Source organism: Sceloporus undulatus, chromosome 2 (genome assembly GCF_019175285.1).
Source record: "Sceloporus undulatus isolate JIND9_A2432 ecotype Alabama chromosome 2, SceUnd_v1.1, whole genome shotgun sequence".
NCBI classification, from domain to species: Eukaryota; Metazoa; Chordata; class Lepidosauria; order Squamata; family Phrynosomatidae; genus Sceloporus; species Sceloporus undulatus.
In genome coordinates this window covers 285,594,523-285,616,663 of record NC_056523.1, presented here as the reverse complement: position 1 = coordinate 285,616,663, position 22,141 = coordinate 285,594,523, and the positions used below count along the sequence as shown (strand labels likewise).

Here is a 22,141-nt window from a genome sequence, read left to right as displayed (position 1 = left end):
TTTTATAGGGTTTTATTAGGCAAGGAATAGTACCTATTAATTTTGTTGTTAAAAAAATAATATCCTTGTTATTGCTGTTTGCCTTCAAGTCATTTCCAACTTATAGTTTGTTTGTTTGTTTGTTTGTGTGTTTTGCAAGCTTCTTCAGAGGGGGTTTGCCATTGCCATCCTGTGAGGCTGAGAGAGTGTGACTTGCCTATGGTCACCCAGTGGCTTTATATGGCCAAGCCAAGATTAAAACCCTGGTCTTCAGTCCAATGCTCCAACCACTGCGCCACACTGACTCTTTACCAAATAGTCATTTTTCCAAACATGGTGTGTATAACAAGATACAAAGAAATTGAAAGCTCTTTTGAGACTATCAGTCAAAAATTATTTTTCTCAGTTAGTCTCAAAAGTGCCACAGAATTCATTCCCTTATGTCTTTTAATGCAAAAACAGACTAGCAAGGTGATGTGTTTGAATGCTTCTTTATGTTGGCAACTTTTTACTGCGACTAGCATCCCACATCACTTTCCTTCCCACATGCCTCTTCTCTATTGGTTTAGGATAGAATGAGTGTTACAAAGTATCTATTCTCAATTGTAAATAACACATTGTGGAGTAAACAGTAAAGTCTGGTGGCATGTGAAAAACTTAACAAAGCTGGTGTGGCATAAACATCTGTGAACTGCAGTCCACTTAAATATCTGGCACCGTACATGTTTGTACCAAATGAATTTTGCTTTCAACAAATGAAACAAACAAACAAACAAATCCAAGCTGATTTAATTCTCTTTAGCAGTTCATTAAGGCTTAAATTGTACTGTATTAGTAGTCCCAGCTAGACCCTTTGAATCAATTGCTGAATGGTGAGTTGACCCTTAGATAAATCCCACTGAATCAATGGATCTGCCAAGAGGACTGCCTATAAGACGTAGGCCTTAGATTGCTTGAGCAATCAATCCCAGATTCCTAGAATTTACTTTAAAAACAACAACAACCCTACAGCTAAAGTCTGGAAAATATGCCAGTCACAATACGTAGAGACATGTTGGGATTCTGGGGCAGTTCATTAAGTAATAATCAGTATGTGTGAATGAGCCAGTGGGCAGAAAGGCAACATCAAGTTTACCACAGATCACCTCAAACACAGTGTTTTCCAATGGATTGAGTTCACACAATGAACTGTGAGTCACCCAGTGATGACAGGGGAGTGGAGAGTGATGCATATGTGCACTGAGTCTCTAAGCAAAGGCAGGCCATGTTCCTTTTCCTCTTGTTCATCTCTGATATTTTCCACACTTTGTGTCTGGAAGAAGGGCCCAGGGATTCTAAGCAAGAAGGCATATCTCCTTCTGGCTGTCTGTGTGTGATCCGATGTTACGAGGACCAGCTTTACCTTTCGGAAAAAATGAGAAAATAACTTCAGACAGCAGAAAATGGGGTGGTGGTGGCGGCAGCTACTCCAGCCTTTCTTCTGAATGGGTTGGATCAGACTGCACAAATAATTCCTGCTTGGGCAATAGTGTGATGTGGCAGCTAAAAAACCCAACACAATGCATCAATAGAAATATAGTGTCTAGATCAAGGGAAGTAATAGTCCCAGTCTATTCTGCTTTGGTCAGGCCTCACATGGAATATTGTGTCCAGTTCTGGGCACCACAATTATAAAAGGATGATAAGTTGGAGTGTGTCCAGAGGAGGGTGACCAAACTGGTGAAGGGTCTGGGAACCATATAGCCCTGTGAGCAGAGACTAAGGGAGCTGGTTATGTTTAGCCTGGAGAAAAGATGATCAAGCTGTGATGATAGCCCTGTTTAAATATTTGAGGGGGGGGGGTCATATTGAGGATGGAGCAAGTTCATTTTCTGCTGCTCCAGATAATAGTCCTGGAGCAGTGGATACAAACTAAAAGAAAAGAGACTCTAGCTCAACATTAGGAAGAACTTCCCGCCAGTAAGAGCCAGACAGTCCCAGACAGTGAAACACATTTCCTCAGAGAGTGATGGAGTGTCCTTTTTGGAAGTTTGTAAACAGAGGCTGGATGGCCATCTGTCGGGGATGCTTTGATTGTGAGATCCTGCATGGCAGGGGGTTGGACTGGATTGTCCTTGGGGTCTCTTCCAACTCTAGGATTCTATGATTATAGTTAATAATGTGTGTGTGAGAGAGGGGCTTTACTGGTGGCAAGCAATGCAAAAGTATTTGCTGCACCTCATAGTATCAAATCCCCCCCCCCCCAATTTGTTGGAAGAGGAATGGTTCTATGCTCTATCTACTGATCCTCTGATGTTTAATGTTTTGTGTTGCTATGTGTTTATGTGTTTTCAGGTCAATTGTGACTTATGGCAACTATATCCTGATGTTTTCTTGGCAAGATTTGTTCAGATGGGCTTTACCATTGCCTTCCTCTAAGGCTGAGAGTGTGTGATGTGTCCAATACCACCCAATGGGTTTCCATGGATGAGTGGGAATGTGAACCCTGGTCTACTGAAGACCTAAATACTCAAACCTTTTAACCATGCTGGTTCATATTTCCTTTAAAGCTATGGTGGTGCATTTTCAGAAGTATTGTGCACCTTCACATGGGAGAGATATTACAGCTGGTTTCCTAGTATTCCTGGAGAACACTTATATATAAGTCTCCAGGACCAGATGAACTCCATCCAAGGGTATTAAAAGAACTGGCAAATGTAATATCGGAGCCATTGGCAATAATCTTTGAAAACTCCTGGAGAACAGGAGAAGTCCCAGCAGACTGGAGGAGGGCAAACTTTGTCCCCATCTTCAAAAAGGGGAAGAAAGAGGATCCAAACAATTATTGTCCAGTTAGTCTGACATCTATAACAGGAAAGATTCTAGAGCAGATAATTAAACAGAGAGTCTGTGAACATCTAGAAAGCAATGCCATAATCACATAAATTCAACATGGGTTTCAGAGAAAGAAGTCATGCCAGACAAATCTAATCTCTTTCTTTGATAAAATTACTAGCATGGTAGATGAAGGGAATGCTGTGGATATCGTATATCTTGATTTCAGTAAGGCTTTTGACAAGGTTTCCCATGACATTCTTGCAAACAAGCTTGTAAAATGTGAGTTAGACAAGGTAACTGTTACATGGATTTGTAATTGGTTGACTGGCCGTACCCAAAGGGTGCTCAACAATGACTCTTTTTCATCCTGGAGAGAAGTGACTAGTGGGGTCCCACAGGGCTATGTCCTGGGCCCAGTGCTATTCAACATCTTTATTAATGACTTGGATGACAGAATTGGAGGCATACTTATCAAATTTGCAGATGACACCAAATTAGGAGGAATAGCTAATACTCCAGAGGACTGGATCAAAATTCAAAATGACCTGAATAGACTAGAGAGCTGGGCCAAAGCGAACAGAATGAAATTCAACACGGAGAAATGTAAGGTACTGCACTTAGGGCGGAAAAATGAAATGCACAGATATAGGATGGGGGACACCTGACTGAAGGAGACTACATGTGAAAAGGATCTGGGAGTCCAAGTAGACCACAAGTTGAACATGAGTCAACAGTGTGATGCGGCAGCTAAAAAGGCCAATGCAATTTTAGGCTGCATCAATAATAGTATAGTGTCTATATCAAGGGAAGTAATAGTGCCACTGTATTCTGCTTTGGTCAGGCCCCACCTGGAATATTGTGTCTAGTTCTGGGCACCACAATTTAAAAAGGACATTGAGAAACTGGAGCATGTCCAAAGGAGGGCGACTAAAATGGTGAAAGGTCTGGAAACCATGCCCTATGAGGAACGACTCAGGGAGCTGGGAATGTTTAGCCTGGAGAAGAGAAGGTTAAGAGGTGATATGATAGCCCTGTTTAAATATTTGAAGGGATATCATATTGAGGAGGGAGCAAGCTTGTTTTCTGCTGCTCCGGAGACTAGAACGTGGAACAATGGGTGCAAACTGCAAGAAAAGAGATTCCACCTGAACATTAGGAGGAACTTCCTGACAGTAAGAGCTGTTCGACAGTGGAACAAACTCTCTTGGAGTGTGGTGGAGTCTCCCTCCTTAGAGGTATTCAAACAGAGGCTGGATGGCCATCTGTCGGGGATGCTTTGATTGTGATTTCCTGCATGGCAGGGGGTTGGACTGGATGGCCCTTGTGGACCTTCCAACTCTATGATTCTATGATTCTCTCTCTCTATCTATCTATATCTATATCTATATGTGTGTGTATATATATATATATATATATATATATATATGCAAAATGCTTTGGACCAACTGTGTGTGTAAGCATGCATGCAAGCATCCAGCGTCAGAGCATGTGCTACTTTTGGTGTGGTGAGAGCCAGTGTTGTGTAGTGGTTTGAGTGTTGGACTAGGATACTGGAGACCAGGATTTGAATCCCAGCTCGGCCATGTGAATCCTCTGGATGACCTTGGCCAAGTCACACTCTCCCAGCCTCAGAACCTCTGAACAAATCCTGCCAAGAAAATCCTATTATTGACTTGCCTTAGGGTCGCCAATAATTGGAAACGACTTGAAGGCACAGAGCAACAATAACAAAGACTTGAAGACTTTTGCCTGTTGAAGGCACACAACAACAGGCAACACATAGATGTTTCTGTCCTTAAAGAGCTTCCAATCTGAAAGGGACAATGAACCCTGGCACTTCTTTCATTTTTAATTTCACTAATTTGACTTTTAAATTAATGCAATATCAGTATGGTTGCTTATTTGGAGAGGCAGGTGAACAGATCTAGATCCTCTTAATCTTAGAAAAGAGATATGAAGGGGGGAGGGCTGAAATGTTGTTTGTGTGTGTGTCCCTCTGGCCCATACTTTGTGCAAAGAATATGCTCTGCTTGAACTGGCGTTGCTTCTGCTGCCCAAAGTGATGGAGCCAAAGATCAGTTCCTGGCTCCAACGGAAGAGGCCCTGAACTCTCACATATCCTTGCCAAAAAGAGAAAGGAAAGCCTCCAGGCAGCAGGGAGAAGTGCAGCATTTCTTGAGGCAGTGAAGACATTCATTTGCCGGCTCTTGCGTCTGCCTCAGTGGAAGGGCAGGGGATCAAGGGTCCGATTCTATGACCCTTCGAGGTCCATTCCCAGTTTCTAGCCTTGGGATGGTTGCTGAGCTCAGCTCTCCACCCCCACCCTCCTGCAACTGATCTCCGAAGGGGTTTCTTCCAAGGGCTTCGGGATCCAGCCTGTCTTCTCCCCCCCCCCCTTCTGTCTAAATTTCCCATTCCTTTCTTTCCCCGGCAGAGTAATGGCACAGAAAGCGGAGAGAGCGAAGCTTTCTGGCTGGTGGGGCTCCAGGGCTAAAGGAGAGGAAGTGGGAGGCTGAGAGGTCTAGTTCTCCGGCAGTCACGCAGAACTAGAGTTTCAGCCCGGAGGCAACTGGAAAGCCTTTGTCCTTCCTCGTCTTGGGGGTGTGAAATTGGTGGCGGAAGGCAGCCGAGTAGTTGGCTTGGTGCCTTTAGTTTAACTCCAGGCTGCATCCTCACTGGAGAAATAACCCAGTTTGACACCGCTTTAACTGTCAAGGCTCCATGCTCTGGAATTCTGGCTGTGGCACCAGAGGTTTAGCAAGCAGTGGCAGTATTTGCCCTTTACCCTTAGGGTAAGGGAGGCAGCAGCCTCAGGTGACAAATGCTGGAGATGGGGACAAGCAGGACCCTATCTGCTTCACTTCAGTCCTCCAGTCCTTCCCCTCTGTTGGGTCTTGGCCCTAAACTGTAGCCTTGCAATGTGAGGTTATTATATTGCCAGTTTATTGGAGTTCACTTCAGTCGGTCCATGCAGCTCTTGCATGTAGAAAAGGGATGGGGGAGATACATGTTGTGCCTCAGGCAGCAAAATGTTGTGGTTCAGCCTTGTGATGTGGCCAAAGAGGTTAATAAGCAGGGTCTCATGCCTGGCTAGGGAAAGCTAGAGTGATGTCCCAAGGGGCTGCTTGACCAGAGACTGAGGAGCACGTGGTTCTTGTCTGCTCAGTTGAAATACCTAATATCCAAGCCCAAGTCCTTTTTGTAGCCAACGCAGAAAAATCCCACACTCTCCCCGCTCTCTCAGGCAACAAGAGTACCATAACAATGCACTAAATTAAATCAGCAAGAATTAGCTGTGCCATTTATGACACCCCAAGCCAGCTGTTTGAGGCAGTTGCCTCCCTTTTCTTCATGGTGGGGTTAGTCCTGGATGGGTGCCTTAGCCTTTGCAACATTTACCAGAACTGATCAGTTTGTCTCCCCAAAGGATGTAGAAGGTCACAGTCCTTGAGATTTCTGTGGGAGACAGCCAGCAACCTATTTCACAAGCTTGGGGCAGACAAAGTATGTGTTAGGTAAGAACATAAGAAGATCTCTGCTGACTCAGACCAGGGGCCAGTTTGGGCCCAGCATCCTGTTTTCCACAGTAGTTATTCAGATATGTCTACCAACTTGAGATACAATGCAGACAGTAATGGTAAGAGCCTCTTGCAGTTCCTTATTCCCACTGCCTGGTACATAGAGGTATATTACCACTGAGCCTGGAGGTTTCCTCTAACTAGTATGACTAATATCCATGGACAGATTTTTTCCATGCTAAGTTTGTCTAGTCTTCTTTTTAAAGCTATGTAGACAACCACCTATTAAGCATAGCTGCTGCATATTTTAGCAGTTAACAAAGGGGGCTGTGAACATACAAAGGATTAGACATCTTGGATCTCACAGGAAGTATGTTTTGTATTGCTAATGGATTCAAATTTTATCTCCTGGACTTTGGAATATTTTGTTCCCAGTGCCAAATGGCCAGGAGGAGGAGGAACCTGCCTGCACAGATACCCCTCCATACTATCTCAACATAGAACAACACACCAACAACACTTTGACAAAATGCAGGCTTGTGACTAATATTGTCATTTTAAAAAAACATTGCTTCTGTATGATTTTTAACACCTTTGCCTGATGAAGAAGCCAGTGGAGCTTCAAAAGCTTACATCGTGTATTTTGTGCATTTTGGATGGTCATATAAAGGTATCACTGTTTAGTGGATAAAAGGGGTTCCAATGTTACAAGCAGTTACAGTGGATGGCAAGACCAACACAGAAGCTCTTTTTGGGGCTTCTTTACAGTGAATGGTTGGGAAACAGTGTACCAGTCTTGAGCTGTGGTCCTCCAGATGTTTTGGCCCAACTCCCAGAAGTCTCAGCCAGCACAGCCAATTAATAGGAATTCTGGGAGACAAGTCCAAAACATGTGGAAAGTCAAAGTTCAACACACTGTTTGTGGGGCTACCTTCGGAAACAGTTCGGAAACTTCACGAAGTCCAAAATGCTGCAGCTACAATGCTGAATGGGGCCAATTATAGGGAACGTATAACTCCCTTGTTGAAACAGCATCACTGGCTATTGGTTCATTTCTGGGCACAATTCAAAGTACTGGCCCTTAAAGCCCTACACAGCTTAGGTCCAGAATATTTGAAAGGCAATATCTCCCTATATGAACTTGTTGGCTTTTAAAGATCATCAAGGGAAGGCTTTCTCTTGGTCCTACCACCATCCCAGGCTCTCTTGCTGAGGACACGAGAGGGAGTCCTCTAGTCTCGATGGCTGCTCCCACCCTTTAGAACTCCCTTCTGTGGAAGGCTAGGTTGGCCCCCTCTCCCCTTGCATTTCACTGGCAGCAAAAACATTTTCATTGAAGCAGGGTTTTAAACATATAATCAGGACAGGGTGGAATTTTTTAAATATAGGGTGTGTGATTTTATTTATGCTTTTTAACTTTTGTATGTTTTTATATTTTATACTATTTTAACTAGAAGCTTTTAATTGTTTTTAATTTTTTATTGTGATGTTTTACTAATGTTTTAACTTGTGAGCCACCTTTGGTCCCTTTTCACAGAGAAAGGTGGCATAGACAGGAAAATAAAATAAAATAAAATAAATTCAAGAGCCATTGGTCTAGAGCAAAGCACAGGAGTAGGTAACCAGCAATAAAATTTTATTGCCAATCAAATTTTAACATGTTGCTCACATAGGGCAAGAACATCAGGATCTTCTCACTCTATGAAAATGAAATCCTAGCTGCCATTCCTCGCCACCCATTCTTGTCTACACTGGAGACACAGACACTGCAATCAAACACACTAAGACACATCCCATGGCATCCTCACTTCCTTTCTTCATGATATTCTTAGGATTCCTTTCCATTGTGGGCACTCATACACTAAACCCTTAAGCTGTAGCTTCTTAAATACAGGATTCTAAAGGATTATGCCTTGGCTTGTGTGCTGGTATCCCTGTCAAGTATTTTTGGTGCTTCCTGGATACCCAAACAATGGCTGGCATCCTGTTGGTGAACTACAATGGCATCTTGCATCTGAGGAAGGAGACCAAGTCTATGAAAGTTTATGCTACAACTTCTTTTGCACAGTTAGTTTCAAAGGTGCTCCAAGATCTATTTGCATACAATGGCATAAATAGAACATATGCCATTGCAATTCACTTTTCTCATCAGTGTGGAGGTTGGAATTTTCTACCAAGTACATGTGACCAAAATCTCCCCAATCCCCCCTTTTCCGGCTGCAGATCCCCAAGCCTGACTGTCTCCCAATTGATGGAGCGTGCAGAGAGCAGCAGAAAAGCATCTTCCTATATGTTCCTATAACAGAGCAATAGCATCATCTACAGGGGCCTCTGAAGTTCCCTGCAGATGCCTGTTGCTGTGTGTCCTTATAGGAAAAGGTGTTTGTTTGTTTGGTGTTCTCCACTGACAAGGAAATGGCTGGGTTTAGAGGACTGCTGCTGTGAAAATAAGGAACTTGGGAGAGGTCTATCATAGCTTTTTTTGTAGCTATGTCTCCTAGAGCAGGATTGTGTCTAGTTTTATGATAGCATCAACTATCAAGAGATCATTCAAAGTTAGCATTTGATAGTTTATGCCCAGCTAGTATCAAGCAGATGTGTAGGTGTAATTTTTGCCTGTTGGGGTTTGGGTGGTCATGCTTGGACTCATAATGCCCCATGAATTTCCTTCAGAGGCATAGGATTTCTACCATATTTTTTTCCTGACCTGCCTCTCCCCTTCTGATTTTTCCCATGCAGCTAGTGATTTTGTAAATAGATTAGATTCCATCATTAGAACTGATTTATCATTATGCCTTCAAAGTCTTAGTCTGCAAACATCACAGGAGGCAAATAAACTCTCTGAAATGGGCCAGAGTGCAAGAGCAAATATGACCAGGGGAGCAGGGTCGAGAGTGATGCATTGACCCAGGTAATCTTTTCAGCAATTCTTGCTGAAAGAAATGTCAGGCCAGTAACTCAGAGAGAATTTGCAATTTCTTTGTGTCAACTCAGTGTCAGTGATGGATGGGCAGCAATAATTTAACTGTTAGGGTAGGGGTGGGCAATGTGTGGCTCTCCAGGTGGTCTGCAACTCCCATCACACCTAGCCAGGATGGCTGATGGTGAAGGCTGTGGAAGAGAAATCCAATAACATTTGGAGAGCCACAGCTCACAGAATCAGAGAGTTGGAAAGGATTGCAAGTGCCATCTAGTCTAACAACCTGCCATACAAAAATAAACAACTAATGCACTCCTGGGAGATGGTCATTCAACCTTTGTTTAAAGACATCCAATAAAGGAGAGCCCATCACCTCCCAAGCCAGTCTATTCCACTTTTGAATGGTTCTTAGCCTTAGGGAATTCTTGTTAAACTTTAAGTGGAATCTCTTTTCTTGCAATTTAAATCAATTGTTGTGTGTCCTAGTCACAGGAGCAACAGAAAACAAGTTTGCTTCTTTTTACTTATCTTCAGTTATTTTAAAATGGTGTTCTTGTCACTCAATCTCAATCTTCTCTTCTCCATACCAAACCTACCCATACCCAGTTCCCTAAGATATTCTTTATAAGATTTGGTTTCCTGATCACCTTCCCTAAAGTCACTTTGAGGTTCTCACAGTGACAGAATAATTAGACACTACTATAATGACTGCAGGAGTCATTACAGTAGGGGAATATTCTCATGTATTGGGGAATATTCTCATGTAGGCTGGTGATGATTGGAATCTGTAGACCTACACAACTGGGACACTAGGTTGAGAAAGGCAGCAAGCAGCAGGGAAGAGGGTGTTCTTTGCATTTGGGAGTCTCCAGAGGTGTATGCATTTGCAAAGATTCCATATTTTGTGTGTGTGGGGGGGGGGACCACTGGAAATGGCCAGAAATCAGCTTCTGGTTTTGAAAAAAAGGATATATATTTTTTAAAAAGGTTAAAGATTGCAGGGGGACCCTGGGGTATATTTAAAAGATGCCATGCCATGCCTACTGGGGAGGAGAAGCATGGAGGGGTTAATTGTTGCACCCTATCTGAGTCTTATTGACTGCATTTAGCCCACCCCAGTACAGAAGAAGTTTCCAGATGCAGAAAAGGAGATGAGGAACTGCTGCTGAAGAGCTTAAATATTATCAGTGCATACCTGTGATATACACCAGTGAAGTTTGGTATTCAACACAGAGTTCAGCATACTCAGTGTGGTGTGCTGTTTAGAGTGCTAGAATGAGTCTTCACAGATCCAGGTTCTACCACAAACCATGAAATTCACTGGATGATATGCTCATGGCTTACCTCACAGTGTTGTTGTGAGAATAAGTGGGGGGGGGGGGGGGAGGACAGCCAGTTACATGCCTTTGAGGTTATTGGAGGAAATGTGGAATAGGAAACACCCTAATATGTTAACAGCTAGTGTCCTCTTCCTACTAATCCATACTAACCTATTTCCATAGGTAAATATATCTTTTATGTGAAGGTGTGCAATGCAAATTGCATTTTTTGTTTGTTTGTGTATGCTATGAATATTCAGTTGTCACTGGCTGGATATAGCATAAATATTACAATTCTTCCATCACTGGCTTTCAGAAAGAAACAAACGGCTTTATCAAAACCAAGGAGAACTTGCTTTCCTCCAGGGATTTTGGAGTCCATTGCATAAACAGGCATCTACTAAGGCATCCAAGTGTGGATTATATACAAGTGTGTTTGAAGGTCCATAGCAGGTGATAGAGCCAATCAGGTTTAATGGCTCTAAAATGCATACACTGTCAGAGTCTAATAAGATATGCAAACAGTGGGAAATCCCCCTGGGGCTAATTTATTCCAGCTGGTATGGCCATTAACTGATCCTTCCTATCTTAGCTGATAAGAACTGTGGATTGTGAATGACAGAGGAAGGGAGCTGGGTGTTAAAACAGTTTACCTTCATATAGCAGCCCTTCGTATTTGACAAATCCAGATGATATTAGCCTAGAAAGGGTATATTTATTAAATAATTTCTCTGATTTGTTCCACGTGCTGAGTAAAGCCTCCAGATTGAGTACAATATAGTAAAAAGGTAAAAGGTATTTCCCATTGACAGGATTGTCAAGTCGTGTCCGACCATAGTGAGCAGGGCTCATCTCTGTTACTAAGCTGAAGAGCCAGTCTGTGATCATGTGGCCAGCATGATTACACAGAATGCTGTTTACCTTCCCAGTGGAGTGGTACCTATTTATCTACTTGCATTTGCATGCTTTTGAAATGCTAGGCTGGCAGAAGCTGGGACTAGTGATGGGAGCTCACCCCATCATGCGTCACCCAGGCTGCGAACTGCCAACCTGACGATCTTGCAATCAACTGAGTCAGTGTGTTAACCACTTGAGCCACCACATACAATATAATACATTAAGACATAAATAAAAGTTCATTTCTTTAACATAAATAAACCCAAAGACTCACATATCCAACACAGTTTAGAACCAAACAAGGAAAGAACCATTTCAACAGCTTTAAAATCAGTTCTTAGCAAAGAATTAAATCCAGTGATGTTTTGGAATTGGGGGGGGGGGGGAGATAACATCCAGAGAAAAAACTGCTGTTTACCACAAAGTACAATATAGCATGGACATGGTAAATACAGAAGAGGGTCATTTATTTCAAGGGCTGTGAAAGGGCAGCCCTTGGTTTGAAGGTGCTTTCTGTTTAAAGACTTGCCCAGTCTAGTCTGGATGAAGAACCATAAGGACTATAAGCAGAGGCTTTTAAGTTGCCCATCAACAGTTACTACTTGGACATCAGGTTTAACAGGTGTACATGTCACCTGGTAACAGTCTTCCCCATTCTGGTGAGATCAATTTGGAAATGTTGCTTTTGTGGACTTCTAGAGTCCAAAAAAGATAAACCTTTCAAGCTCTGGGTGAGGTGTATTATATTTCTGCTTACATTATGGTAATTGGGTTGGAGCCAGGAAATACTGGAAAAGACATCTTATTGAACGCTTGTGGAGTTGCTGCCAGTTATTATAGATATTACAGAGTAAAATGGATCAATGGTCCTGCGTAACAACTTCTAATGTTCCCTCCTAAGTTTCACAAGCTGCATGTCAACATTTGGCCATCCTGTTTAGCAGCATAAATTTTACATTGCATATATCTGGGGGGGGGGGGGGGACAATAAATTAAGAAACATTAGAATTTTTAAGTTTTGCCAAAAAGGAATGGAGAGCATCCAGATTTGCTAAGGCACTTCTGTTCATATTTGATGGTGATACTGTGTCTATATGTTGTCAAATGCAGGAAGCAATTGCAGGAGGGGGAAGAAGGTACAATGTACAGTACCTCAGAAAGTGTGAACCAGTACACCATCACAGAGTGCCCATGAAGTCTCCAGTAGTGTGACCACACAAACAATTACACACACTTGTCTGTACATTTGTAACTTAGATGAGATTTGCATATCTTACATTGATTGCACCTACAGAAGTATGCACAACTGCCCAAAGATTGGATATGTTTTAAACCTGCTTTCAGACTATCCTCATGCCCACAGAGATGAAATAATTACATGCTCTGCTGACATCAAGGGTCTCAGTGGCTAATGTCAGCATTTTGCACCTGGCTATGCTGACATAGCCGGAAGTTGAACACAAACTAAACGTCTATCGTGACCTGCCAGAACTAGACCACTCCCTTCCTTGTTCATGTTTATTCAAGCACCAAAGCCAAGAGACAGATTTGAGCTCTTGATGGGCTGCTGTACATGGTTGGTAGGTTGTAGTTGGCTTTCAAATTTTTATGAGCCTTCTATAATAAGAAAATACCAGATCTTGGGAGAACTACTTTTTTTGACTGCCCCCAAGTAGAAGGATGTCCCAGCTGTCATAGCTAGTGGACATACTGGCTGGAGGATCATTGTATTTGCCCTCCCTTCATCCACCATCTTGAGGGAGAGAGAGGCAGGCTAGCTCCACCAAGCCTTCCTGGAAGAAGACAAGCCCTCCCTCCGGTCCATCTGCCTTGGTCCAGGCCTCAGAGGGAGAGAAGAACTGCTGGACCTGATCCCCTCCCCCCTCACCATTCCTTTCTCCTTTTGTGTCGTGTCTTTTAAATTGTAAGCCTGCGGGCAGGGAACCGTCTATTATCCCCTCTGTTGTAAACCGCTCGGATTCCCAGTGATTGGACGGTATATAAATAAATCCTATTATTATTATTATTATTATTATTATTATTATTATTATTATTAGAAAAGTATCACTCCTAAACTCTGGGAAATACTATTGAGTGTGAAAAGAAGAAAGGAAGGGCCAATGTATTCTTTGGGATTCATCATTTTCAGTACTGGCATTCAGTACAGAGAACAGTCCAAGTGATAATGAGTTCATCAAGAGACAATGATTTATTGAATATAGCTCAAATTAACCAACTGTGAGCAACAGAGCAATTAATCAACTGGCAGTAACATTGTGAAACTGGCAAAGTTAATTAAATGGAGGTTGGAATATTTAAGCTGTATGATGTATAATGAAGATAATCAGTGTTAAGCAATTAACGGTTCATTAGATTCTCTAAAAAGACTACAGATGAGTGATAATGATACAGTAGTGAAGACAAATGTATGGCATAGTGGTTGCGTTAATTTCCAGTATAACCTATTAGCTGATTGGATCACAAAGTGTTTCCTTAGGATCTACTCCAGTGGTGGCCTCTGCAGACCTTCAGATATTGCTGAGCTGTCCAGCTTTTATCATCATTGGCTGATTTGAGTTGCAGTCCAACAACATCTGGAGGGATGCACTTTGTCTGCCTCTGGTCCATTACCATTGGTCTATGATGCCTATACAGTGCTCCCTCGGGTTACAAAATTAATTCGTTCCGCCGCGGCATTTGTAACCCGATGCATTTCGCAAGCCGAAAAGGGCTTTCCGTTAGCCCTGGCAAGCCGCGCGTTTGAATTTCACGCCGAAAAAAAATTCGTAACCCGAAAAAACCTTCGTATCCCGGAACAGTTTTTTCCAATGGAACTTTTTCGTATCCCGGAAATTTCATAACGCGATCAATTCGTATCCCGGGGTACCACTGTAACAGGATCTTTCAGTTCCCCCAAAGCAAACAAAATGTCAGACCACTATAGCTACTTAGACACCAGGACTGAAATCCTAAGAACATGCTAGGGCAGAAGTCTAGTTGAACTGGAAGGAGCTGCTTATGACCACATTTCATACAATCTGTGGGGCAAGAACCTTCAGAATCATAAATCATTAACAGAAAGTTGAAAACTCATCTTGACATTGGTAATGTGACAACTATAATTTAAAGTACTCAGTGAATGATCAAAAGACAAAAATGTTGCTACTGCCTTCTTATTCCCTACATCCTCTTTTACTTGTAGTGAAGGCAATTGTCAGTTACACACAGAACTTGGCAAAGGGCCAGAACAGACCGGCATAAAAAGCTGGCTTCTAGCCATTTTGGGAGCATGGCTTACAGATGACATATACCCCCATGATGACTGGAAGCCTCCAGGAAGCTGTCTGGCCATTTACACGGGGGCTTCTTTCCAGGAGCTCTGGAAATTCCACATGCTGCTGGAGTGCCTTAAAGTGCTTAAAGTGGAGCGTTTCTGGCCATGGTGGGGCGGAAAAGGTGGCTCTTTGCTAGCCCTAAAAGGAGTGGCTCTTTGCTACTCCAGTTTTGGTCGGCCAAAAGGTGGATTAGGGCCAGGCTGTGTGATTGCCATGGCCCCAATCTGCATTTGAGGGGGTGGTCTATCTTGTCCCAAAGTTGACTTTTTTGGATCACAATTCCCAAAATCCAGGTGCAGAGTACAATTGACATTTGGAGTACAATTCCCAGATTCCACAAGGAGGTATGGCTGGTGGTCCAAAAAGTATCTAAGCTCTGTTCAGGCCTCTTATACAATTTTATTGCTGAGGTTCTGTTCAGATAAAATACTTCGGATCAGCATGGCGTAGTGGTTTGAGCCTATGACTCTGGAGACCATGGTTCAATTCCCGTTTGGCGATGAAACCCACTGGGCAAGTCACACGCTTTCAGCCTCAGGGGCAGGTAATGGCAAACCTCCTCTGAACAAATCTTGGCAGGACAACTCCATGTTAGCTCCACCTTTAGAAACTGCTATAACTTGGAAATGACTTGTAAGCACACAGCACACACAAGATTGAATCATTACTTAAATCAGAAGGAATGGCATTGGTCTGCCTATTTTAGAGAGAGTAAGGCCTGTTACAGACTGCCAAAATAAAGCTGCTTTGGGTCTCTTTGGAGATATGCTATTTAAATGATGCGTGGGTCCTAAGAGTCTGGAGGTCGCACCAAAGCCACACTCCATTCCTAAGCACCGGAGTGCAGCTTTTGGTGCAGCTTCCGGATTCTTAGGATGCATGCATCATTTAAATAGTACGCGAAATATTGGAAATTAAAGAAAGATATTGAGATAGAGGAGTGGATTATCAAATTGATGGAATTGATGGAAATAGATATAATTTCTGAAAGATTAAGAGAAAATACAAAAATGATTTCAGAAAGAGAGGAGAAGAAAAAGCAGCATAAGAAGAACTGGGAAAAAATTGTCAGGGATTTGAAGGGTTAAAACACAGCACACAGGGAAATGTTTGATGTGTGGGTGTTTGACTATGAGCATTTCAGCAGAAGGACAAGGTTGATCAGCACAGCTGATGCTCATTGGCTCAAGGACCCTTTAGTGTCTAGGTGCACGTAGCCATGGATGATGAAACCACCTGGCTGGATTGCACAGGGGACACTTGTCATGGTTACACACAGGAACTCACTGGGTTTAGGAGACCACATGGTCTGGAGTCTATATAAACCCAGGGGTTGCAAGTGATAGCTTGTGGGTTTGTAGTAGGAGTTGGTTTGGTATGGTTTGGAGTTTTAGAGATCTGTATTTGTATTATAGCACTGTGAATAAATAGCACTTCGGGAGACTTTGCTTCTCTGGTGGTTTATCAGTAGAAGTCTTGCATCGCTTTGCTGAGTGTCCCTGGAGGTTCCTGCATTGCTTCAGTTCCTGAAAGACATCCAGTTGCTGTTATCTCAATTGCTTTTGGACCCACGCTTCAGCTTCTAAATTGCTAGCTCTGCTACAAAGGTCTGATTTAACCCCAGGACTTGTTTGAGTTGCTGACAGTGGTTGTTGGACCCCAGCAGTTGCGCTGACAAAAATGTACATTTATATAAAGGAGAAATGGCCAAACATACAAGATAAAATCTAACAAGGTACTTACGAATGTAAGTAAGTAAGCTTAGATTAGAAGGAATTGACTAGCGAAAGAACTTTACACTGTAAAAAATTAGAAGAAGATAGTAAGAAGGGTAACGGGTGAAGTCATAGAAAAAATTTAAAGTAAATATCTGTAAACAGATATACACAGATAAGCAGTTAGAAAATACAATGAAACGGTAAGGGTTTAGACCAAGGAAGTCTTATCAATGTCTGTCAAGGTCTTAGGAAGAATGAAGCGGGGAGAGTGAAAGGCGGGTTACAGACGGGCAAAAAGGGGTGTGTTCATGACGTCATGAAGGTAGAGCCTTCAGACGGCCCTTACCTGAATGCCGTCATGAACGCGCCGCCTGCACGCCCCAAGCGAGAAGAAGCGGCATTAAAAAGGTGCTGCTTTTTCCCGCTTCTTTTCTATATAGTGCGCAGCTGCGCATCTCCGTCTGTAAGCTGCTGCACCGGTACGCCAGAATTGCTACGCCGCTACTTTAAGTTGCCCATTTAAAAGCTCCGTGTCTGCTGCGTCGCATAATGAGTCGGGGTCCTGGAACATGCGCAGTTTGCAGTCAGGCTTTAATTGCAATGTCAGCTGCCATGCAGGTGTGGAAGCTGCACACAGCTGCAGCGCATTTTAAGACTCGTAACCCTAACCCTAACCCTAGAGCTGCATGTACGCATGCGCTGCTAGAATCGTGGAAAGTTTGGAATTTAAAGTGAACCCCTACACACATTCCTGTGCCATTTTCACCTAACAATAAAAAAATGCTAAAACTTTAAATATTTACATATGTACAAGGCAGGTGATGGGGGATGGCAGGGGGACAGCGGTGGTAGCGGCGACAGCTGTGGATGTGCATGGCAGATTCAGCAAGAGCGCAGGGACCAAAGGAAAGGAGGCATCTATGATGCTGGTGACACTGGCAACATGCAAGCGGACAAGGATGCCAACACCAGCTGATCACCAACTGGCAGGAGACCACCTTTGTTCTTGGCCAGGGCGGGGGAAAAAGTTTAAAGGGGCTTGGGTGCTTTAAATGTGCACATATGCTTTCTGCCGCCGGTGCTGAGCGCCGCAGCTGTGCAGCTGCGCAACCGCCAGCCAGCAAAAGAAAAAAAAAGCCCCGTTTTTGGCCGCCCGTGCGGAAGCTACCTCTCTCTTTGCAGCGTCCTGCAAGGTGGCGGTATGGAAATTGCGGGTCAGAAACGGCCCCAGGTGAGGCGTCTTCATTGCCCCCCATGTGGAAGCCCCATACACCTGAGCCACGCCCCCGGGGCGGGCGGTCTGGAGGCTCTGTATTCAGCAGAATACACCTCCAAGACGTCTTCCCCTGCCCGTCTATAACCCGCCAAAGGTATTTATGTTGGGTTAGGGGAGGGAGGGAGGGAGGGATGGTGGATTAGGGATGACTGTGTATTTTGATAAGATACTTGTGTTATATGTTATATATGTTATATGTTTTATGTTATGTGATTTAGGTAAATGTTATTTGTTTTGTAATAAAATAAAAAAAATTAACTTGGGGCTGCAGAGCTCTATAATTTCATTTAAAATTGAAAAAATAAATTAAAAAACTATAAAGGCATGCTGGGTAAGACATAAGGGATGGAGGGCAGGGTTAAGGAGGAGGATGGGAAGGGAGTGCCATGCTGGTGGCAGCCCCAATCACACAAATAGAAGAAGTATGGTGGTGGCTGCTCCAAAACCGGTATATTGCCATTTTATTTTAGCATACAGGATTGTCTTATCAGGACTGCAGCAGTTATCATCCATTATACCCAATATTTGGTATCGTGTGATGAGTTATCCAGTGGATTGTTTTGTTGAAGGTCCTATAAAAATTCTTAAAGGACAGTCACACTACCCTTACCAATCCCTTTCTCAAGGTGTTATTTTACATAGTCTCAGAAACTAACAGTGTTTGTAATTCTCTCAGAGAGGTCTTTTATATTCAGCAGGACAGATTAATTTTCAAAGTTGCTTCAATTATCTGTTTATGTGAATTGTGAATTGTTTGCCTGAATAATTTTCCTTTCTCTACTCTGTTTCTCCTATGTGATTCTCTTTTCCTTCTCCTTTAGGGACCTAAATGAGATGTCTGTTGCACCTTAACAGTTGCCCATTAAGGTGGCACCTTCACATTTGCCCATTACTTCTTTATGGACAATAGTAATTTGATCCCGCTTGTTACCATTGTACACTCACACCTCATACTGGGGTTGTAAAGGGATCACTGTTCATGATCCTGTTATATAATGTCTTGTTGCTGTAGTCATTGCTGTTGTTAATGTTGTTTCAGTTTTCATTGCGATACCAACATTGATGAATACAGTGATGAATTTCTGTGTCCTGTTTCATCCATGATAATTTGATTCTGAGTTTGCTATGAAACAGTAGCTCTATAAAGCAGTCTCTGATTTCTGGTAATACTGCCCTGCAACTGAGCAGTGCCAAAGAACAGATTTGTTTTTGAATCCTAGGCTTTTTTTTTCAGCAACCATTTGACAATTTTCCTCTGGTTTTCTGCTAGCACCCTTGACTAGGGATTTTCCAGATGTTACTTTAAATCATATTGCATAGATAGCATCTTAAATTATAAATAATTTTAATTGAAGGACATTATCAGTTCTGAGAATGCAGTATGCCATGCCTGGAAAATATAGACCAATGGATTTATTATATTTTGAAAAGTAACTATTTCTTTTTCTTTTTTTAGGGAAAGTAAAGTTATTTTATTAAATCATGCACATCACGTGTGTTAGTGCAAATAGTTCAGTCTGTACTCCAGAAATTCTATTGTTTCTTTTATATCTTTACAAAATAGATTTAAAACAATTATTTACTTTTAAAAATGTAATTCTGAAGTTAAGTATTTTCAGAATAATATTTGCAATAACCTATTGAAAAGTAAAAGTAACTATTTAATTGAAAATGGAAAAGGAACTATTTCAAGGTAACTAGCTACCTCGTATCTAATAATCTGTGCTACTTCATCAATCACATGATGACAATGTGGGCTAGGTGTTCTTGGTGCTAACCAGATTACAGTGATGACCCTTATAACCAACTGGAAGCTGTCATCATGGCCTGAGCCCTCTCTCAGTTCAGTCCATGTTCTTGTAAACACTGGCAAATTTTGTAACTGTAGATCAACTTTAATTGTGTCAAAGCTAGTCTCTCCATTTGCCTCTTTTTTGTTGAATGCTCTGGGCAGTGCATCAGCCACTACTGAATACTGACCAAGATTGAAAGATCCCTGGAGAAGCACTAGCAGACAATATAATGCAGATGATTCTGAGCTAGGTGGTTTGACTTAGTATGAGAAATGTCTTGTGTTGGAACAGAAGGGAAATTGCTTTTGTTAGCATCAGTAGTTTTATTTATTTAATATATTGAACACCTCATAAAATAAATTTCTTAAGTCTTTGTACAGTATAATTTAAAACATAATTTTAACATAATGGAAAAAAATTCACAATATAAAATGAATAAAGATAGCACTAATGAGCATAAAATATAACATTGATACAGAAAACTAAGAGCAGGATCAAATACACTCTGCAGCGTGTCCAGGAGGAACCTCCTGACAGTAAGAGCTGTTCAAGAGTGGAGCACATTCCCTCAGAGGGTGGTGGAGTCTCCTTCTTTTGAGATTTTTAAACAGAGGCTGGATGGCCATCTGTCAGGGATGCCTTGATTATGATTTCCTGCATGGCAGGGGGTTGAACTGGATGGCCCTTGTCGTCTCTTCCAACTCTATAATTCTATGATTCTACCCTGGTACCAAAAAGATGGAGCATGCATGCCAGATCACTTCTATTTAGATCAATGGTCCCCAAACTGTGCCCTTTAAGAGATTTTGGATTGCAACTCCCAGAAGCCTCAACCATGTTGGCCAATAGTCTGGGATTCTGGGAGCTGAAGTCCAAAATTCCTTAAAGGGTACATTTTGGGGACCACTGATTTAGATAATATTTCACAGCCAAAGGATTACTATAGACTACATTTATCATAAAACAATGGTGAGCAACTGTGCTAGAGACAGGGACCAACTTTGGCGTTACATCTCCAGTGGGCTGCATAGTGTGACTCCAGAGAACTGAAAGTGATGTCATGTCACCTTTGGTTTCATTTTTGGCTGAAAATTGGCTCTCCTAGTTTTGAAAGGTTGAAGGATTTCTGGCAGTCCGGGGGGGGGGGGGACTACATAAACTGCCACATTTTGGAGCAGGTTTTGTTTTGTTTTGTTTTTTTGAGCAGTCTGAATTTTGGGGATGTTACAGGTTGAACACTGTTTTGGTACATGTTTTGCAAAATCCTTGAAGATAGACTATTAAGAAAATAAGTCTGCATCTAGTGTAAAAAAGCCAAATATCTGTGTAAGGAATAATCAGGCTGATGCAATGATTTGCAGTCAGGCTGATGCAACCAATTATTGGCAGACAGCATAGGGATGACCAGAGATTGATCATTTAGTGGTCTTCTGTAGATGGCCACTGACATGTATTTTCCCAGAAGAGGGGAGACTCTTTGTTGACACTAACAGGGATTAGTTGTAATTGTCGCTGACTGGACAGACAGATGCTAGAGATAGTACAAAAGGTACATTTTCTCCCACAAGTCAGGCCTTGCTTCTTATGGCAGCTGCTATGCTGCTGCCTCTATTCCTAGCCAATAAATACTCATAACATGCTGGTAAGAGAGAGGGAGAAAGTACCCCTGCTCTCAATATTTTCAGGCTATAGTGAATATGTATCGTATGTTTCAGTTGGATAAATAAATGCCAGTGGAAGAGTATTATTATCAATGAAACAGAGGTCTCTGTTTCATTGATAATATTTAATACTATACTATACTATTAGATAGTATTTAATAGATGTTAGATGTATGGCCTCCTCATAGTGATGTGTGCTAAGACACTAACAAGATGTAAGATGGGTGATGTCTTAAACATGAAATGTAAAGTCAATATATAAGTTATGTGAGGACAATCAGTAGTCTGTGTTCCTCCTTAAAGGGAGTAGTGTGCGCACATGTATGATGATATATTTGTCCATTTTAATTAAAAAAAGCCTAAAAGATAATTAGGTTGCCTGCTCATTCTGAAAGTACAGTATTTAAAAGTGCTTAGGTTTATGCTAAATCTACCTGTTTGGACTATATACTATTGTTTGTTAGGGGAGAGCCCAGATACAGATACAGCTTAGCTGACAAACAGCAAAGAACTCTCAGTTTAAAGAGATAAGAGACTGGGAACCATGCTTGTTTCAGGGCCTCTGAGGGCTCTTGTAGTGTTTTAGGGAGTGTGGTCAGGGCAAAAAAGGTATTGGTGTCACATGTGGTCAGCAGGTTCCACTTTTCCTATCTGTGCCATAAACCTAGAGCTTGGAACCTAACTTTTGTAAGCCTTGCATTAAAAAAGAAGAATACAACAGCAAGATTTACCTCTAAAACATCAGAATTCTGAGGTTGCAAGCACACAGCACAGCCATTTAAAATGGTAGCCTTGTGTCATTTTGTTTCTCTTCCACCTGCAACACATGTAGCTCCTCATCCCCTTTCCCAGCAGGAAACAGCTAATAATATGGAGATGGGTGAGGAAAATGTAAGGTAATTCTGAGA

The 22,141-nt window shown here is 42.2% G+C and overlaps 1 protein-coding gene across 1 annotated transcript in view; it reads right to left on the bottom strand.

Moving 5' to 3' along the window:
- Positions 1–22,141, bottom strand: part of TMEM167A (transmembrane protein 167A) — a 257,207-nt gene that overhangs the window by 234,519 nt on the left and 547 nt on the right. The gene's annotated exons all lie outside the window — the stretch shown is intronic.